Raw genomic sequence first — 6,580 nt, forward strand, 5'->3', positions numbered from 1 at the left:
TGAGAGCACATACATACATACATACATATGTATGTATGTATGTATGTATTCAACAATTATAGGCACACCAGTGGAAGAGAATCGTGACATTTTGTGTCTCTCTGAAGCGAGTGACGAAAGATCATCCCCTCGCACCCCATACAGATTCAAAGTACATGAAACCAAACACATGAAATATCTCATACATAAAGCAAGTATGTTAGTCCATGGTCAGTACATATGAATAAAATCTAACATCTAGACATCCATAACCAATACTCACAGATAAAGTCTAACATCTAACATCCATAATCAATACTCATAAATGCAATCTAACATCAAAACATCCATGAAGATATAATGCATAATCAACATTTTTCAAATCCAAAACAACATATCATGGTATCCTGATTAAAGTTATCTCAACATAGAGTATCATCCAACCACATAAGAAACTAAAAAGGTCAACAAAAGTCCAACCAGAAAGAGAAATAATGTTTGAACAAGGGAGGGACATTACATTCAAGAACGTGAAAAATTAATGGATTTGATGACTATTTTGATATCTAATTAATGTGTGTGTCTAGGGATGATTATGCATTCACAATAAACAAGATATTGGTTTCATTAATGTAGAAATAGTGTGAATAAAGTCTCTTTGAATTGCTTGTTCAATAAAGGGGTCATTTATTGAGTGAGAGAAGTGAATTTTCAAACTCTATAAAGGCATTTTGAATCTCCTTCCTAGTAAATTTGTGGTATCAATTATGTTTCTCACGCTTTTGTAAAGTGAGCCAACTTGCAAGTTAGTTAAAGTGTGACCTAGTGCATCAAACTTCATCACGAATGTCCTTCCATAATTATGAACTCCTTTAGAATCCTAATTAGATGTAAACACAATTGGAACTATTGTCTATTTGTACACTTCAAAGAGTCATTAAAATCAAGCTATAAAACTCATTGAAGATGGTGTAAATTACATCTACAATAATTGCCTCATATAGTCATGAAAGTGGCAACAAAATGGTTCCTCAAATAACATCAACCAAACATTGCCTCAAGTAATGAGTTGTAGTCCCATACACCATAAAAGGTTTTGGAGTTACATTTAGTGATCATAGTTACTTCCAATAAAAAATTGAGGAAAAATTATTGTTTGATCATACCATTGGAGAGGGTAATGAAACCAAAAGATAATTAGCATACAAAATGCACTATAATTAAAATATTAATTTCTATCAAAATTTTACAAGAAAAATTATACTTCCATCGTTATCTATATAGATATAACATCATATCAAAACATATAACTTCAATAAAATGTGTAGTTAAAGAAAGACACATTCATATTTGTTATTAGTGTATTAAAAAGTGTAAATGTCTAAATTACAACTTTATTCTTATAAAATAAAATCTCTAACTTTTTAAAATTAAATAAACATTAGTCTATTTGTGTCACAACTCATTGATTTACAAAAATATTTAGATAGGCTAAAGTTTATAGAAACATTTAATGATGAATGACATTTTACCTTCCTTTCAAATGATACTAATAATAAAATATAATTTCTTACACCATAGATTGAAATAAATACAATCTTTAATTAAAAAATTAATAATAATCACAATAATAGTTTTTAATATCATTTAATTTAAATTAATTTTTTTAAAAATATCAGTTAAATTTATATTATATTTTAAGTCAAATAATAATTTTTAATATATTTTAGTCTAAATTTATTTATAAAACATATTAAAAATAAAATATACATTAAAGTCAAATTGTAATACATCTTGACAACTAATAATATTGATGTATTTGTTAAAACATATACTCTTACCTTAAAAAGTCAAACTATAATATATCATTACAACTAATATTGATCCATACACTCTAATGATGAGATAGGGATCTTAATAAACACATAGAGTCTTTAAGAATATAAAATATTATTTATTTAAAATTTTCATGTTGTCATTATTGTTACAAAATTAAATTATAAATAAAATTATTAAAATTATATTTAATGAATATAATGAGTAATACAATTTATTAAATTTAGTTTAGAATTAGGCTAGATTGTGTTAAAATATTTTTGCAAATTAAAAATTTTAAAAGTGAAAGTATTAAGTTGATTTTGAGTGTATATAAAAAGATGTCTATTATTTTAATCATAACATTTAAGTTGTAGTTTAGAAATTTTAAAACTCATATGTGTTGGAAGAAGAACAATAAAATATAAGCTAGGTCATTGTAATGATTTAGCTAGGGTCATATCCATGGATGCAATTCAATGAACTAAATCAAATGTCATTTTAATCATAACATTTAAGTTGTAGTTTAGAAATTTTAAAACTCATATGTATTGGAAGAAGAAGAATAAAATATAAACTAGGTCATTGTAATGATTTAGCTAGGGTCAAATCCATGGATGCAATTCAATGAACTAGATCAAATGCACACGTTTATAAATGAACTTTGACCTATGAAAAAAATCTATAATCTATAAACCATTTGTAATTGAAAATAAGGATTCACCTTGGTGTCTACATCTACAATATTTTGACTAATAATATTGGAAAACACCTTTGGGAGCTTCCTAACTAAAAATCATGCTTAAGAGAAAATAAAGATTTGTAGATTAAAACACATCTATTGATTACAAACTCAAAATAATTTTCAGTATGCTCTTGAAATAATATTGTAAATTAAAAAAAACTCTTATGATTTATTTATCTAATCATTAAATAACTATACTTTGAGAAAGATCAAAATATTATAAGGGAGAAGACAAAATGGATGAAGACGATGATATTTATTTTAAATTTGTATCATTAGTTGCCAAGTCTTCTTAAAAGACATATAAAACATATCAAATTGATAATTAGAGTACCACAACTCAAACACTTATTGATGCAATATTCAAGGGAAAGCAACATACAATCACCATGATGACCACTGAATGAATGCATAGGTCAATAAAAGTATAGATCACTCACAAGATGCAAAAAAAATAAATTGTTTAAATGAAAAATAAATTCACAAGAAAAAGATGCATATAAATTATAGTGAATGTAAATTTCATAGACAAACATAAATCTCATATTGGAAACATAAAATAAAGATATTAATTCATTATTTAAGTGCAAGAGTTTTCAATAGTTTGAGACCCCTATAACTAAGAGTGGCTTACACAGTTTAATAGATAATAAGATTTAATCTATTACAATTTATCAAAAAAAATCAAATTTCTTTCTCTAAGACATTATTTTGTGTTTATATTCAATTACATCCCAAGACAATTAATTAGTTTTATATTATAGGTATGCTTGCTTATTTAATTTTGTCCAATATTTTGATATTCACTCACTTTTGTATTTGTTCGTGAAGGGTAGATGGTTTTGATTTGATTTGTAGTCATACTAAGATCTTTTAATCACAAAATTGATGGTTTTGTCACTTTAGTTCTTAGATAGATTGATTTGAAATATAAGTACATGTATAACCACTATCTAATCTAATGCTTATGAAATCCAAAATAATATTTTGGATTATGAACCGGATTCTACATTCATTAAAATTCATTAAATGCTCTTCTACTATTGATAGTTAAAAGTCAAGATATTTCTCCTAAGGATAAGAGTCTACCTTAGAGAAATTCAATCAAATTCTCCCAAGTATTAATAGCCTTGTACGTAATAATTAGTATCAAATGTATGTCAATAAATATCAATAATACAATATATATATATATATATATATATATATATATATATATATATATCATTTAATGATAGTACAAATTAAATGATTTAATCTAATCAAATTTATTTTAGGTATTGATAGTTGTACACATGATAAATACTATCAAATCTAGGTTAGTAAATATTGTTAAAGCAATTTAATCCTATGATAATCATTTGATCTTGAATTTTTCTCTTGTGATTATATTTACAATAAATTGGAAGGTATAATTTGGTTGAGAAAAATAATTAAAGATGGTTACATTTTTTTAGAAAAAGATTCCTGTATTAAGTTGTTCACTTGATTTTCATATGTAAAAGTGTTAAATTCATCTAGAAATTCAAAGTGTCAAGACTAATGAAATACATGACAAGAAGGATATCAATATGAATTTAATTAGATATAATCACATCAAATTGTTCTCTCAAATCATGATAGACACCAAGTTCTAAACTTTAGCATTTGCTAAATAATGTGCACAAAAGATCACCACCATGTCTAAAATTTAAAAATAGATTGGATTTAACCATTTTAATTTTGAGACATTCACAATGTATTTTAAAGTTCAAAAGCTCGGATAAAAGCAAAATCAAGTTGAAATATGGGTTAACTGGCTACACATTCAAGGCTTTATATTTCCCATTCAAAATACTCACAACAAATCATTTAATACCATGTGGAAAACACATAATTGCTAATAAAGTTGTAGGTGTCACTATTAGATTAGTTACAAGTTACCTCATCATTATTAGGTCATCAACTAAACTTCAACTTAATAATTATGGTTATCATAAAGATTATCTCGATTGATGCTAAGTTACCAAGCATTCAAATTCAAAACTCAAATAAGAAAAAATCTAATTGGATCATCTTAGTGATTTCTAATTTTATAGCTCAAAATGAGTGACAAAAACCAATATGGGAGCTCCAAATAAAATCAAATTATGTGAAATCTTATTTAATACAATAAATATGATTTTTGTATCTAAGGCTTTCTTTAAATGTTATATCTAGGTTTAAATGTTAAGGTCTTGGGTTTCCTCTAGTTACATGACACTTATTTAAATCTTCAAATGTGAGCATTTGGGAATTTTTGAGGAAATATGTGTCTAAATCAAAGTAATTTTGAAAGAGACACGTGCTTAGATCTATTAGATTTTAGAGAAAAAAGGTAGCAATATTTAGATGAGTTCAAAAATGTTGGAGTGTGTCATGTAGTGTCATCAAGATAACTTCAAGGAGAACAAATAGAATGGGGATCTTTGAAATAATCTAGATTTTAAGTCATCATTCATTTGGACAAATCTAGATGTAAAAACATTAAATCAAACCAATTAAACCTATTTCAAATTTGGGAAGGGTTAGAAAGAATAAAAAACTAGAAGTCTCTACAAATCCAAACTCACTAGAATACTAAAATTTGATTAATTTTAATTTTGGTATCGAGAAAGGTAGGATAATAACTTGCTAAGTCAAACTCAAGCATACAAAGTAATAAACCGAAGTTATACTAATTTCTAGCTCAAGGAAAGCTCAACGAGAGTAAACATATGAAAATGCATGATTCAATCATTTAAAATTTGGATTTTTAACTTATTAAGCATGACATACAAACACTTTGAATCTAACACAATGCAAAGACACTATAAACCTCAAAATAAAATGAACACCCTAAAGATATTAAAAATAATCTACAACATTTTTTATCTAAGGAAATCTAGAAATCTAACAAGTGAAAAACATCTTATTTGAATGAGATGACCTATTGAAGCATTGGAAATAGTTTAAAATATCTTGAAGGGTCTAAGAAAAACTAAATTTGGGAAACATTAACTAGGGAAAACAAAATTAGGATATTTTACTCTAAAATGGGATCTAATACGAAAAAAAAAGTTGGGGAAAGCACAAATTGAGGCTTTGAAAAGAATGCATAGACTGAAGATGAAACACCAATATTAAAATTACATTGAGCTTCAAATTGAAGATAAAATTTTAAGTGTAAATTAAGAAATAAAAAATATAAACAAGAGGAAAATGTGAAATATTACCAGAGGCACATTTTCATCAAAATTTCCATTCTTAATAGGGGTTCGTAGTTTGAAAATGAATTAAAGTGTATTATGACTAGAACAAACCCTTCCATAAAAAAATTAGGTGGAATAATGGATGACATTGATGTAAATGATTAAGGGGTGGTGTTTTTTTTTGCAATTGATTTATACCTATTGATGGAAAATTTTAGCCTAGAAAAATAAATAATGACTAGTTGGAAAAATGCCAACTTGATCCCATCGTCAAATTTAAACATATAGCTTTAAAAATCAAATCTATGAATGCAAAAATGAACTAGTTCAAAACCATGGGCGCAACATTACATTTAGAAAAATAAAAAGTCATAATAAAATATTGTCAAAAGAAAAAGAATTAAATTCTATTTTTAATAATAAATCTAAAATTCAAATTAAAAAACATGAAATTAATCAAAGTCATATATTAAAACCAAATACTTAAAACACAAGCAAATAACATTAAAAAACAAAAAATAAAACACTATGAATATTAAACAATTTTAACAAACATTCATTTACACAATACAATTTGGTTTCGAAGTTATTGCCCCTAGTTTCGACTATGCAAGTCAAAAGGAAATCATATGACCAAACGACACGCTAGCTGTTCAAGCCATTTTGTACTTTTATTCGTACATTTCTCTATAAAATTATTAATATTTGGGAGTATGCATGACTTAGTGATCATTTATATTAAAGATGTTCCCCTTAACATGGGTCAAATAAGCCTTAAAAAATAAAACAATACAATGAAAGTATATAAGTAGACTGTTTTCTTTTTATTTAT

Source organism: Cryptomeria japonica, chromosome 8, assembly GCF_030272615.1.
Source record: "Cryptomeria japonica chromosome 8, Sugi_1.0, whole genome shotgun sequence".
Lineage (NCBI taxonomy): Eukaryota > Viridiplantae > Streptophyta > Pinopsida > Cupressales > Cupressaceae > Cryptomeria > Cryptomeria japonica.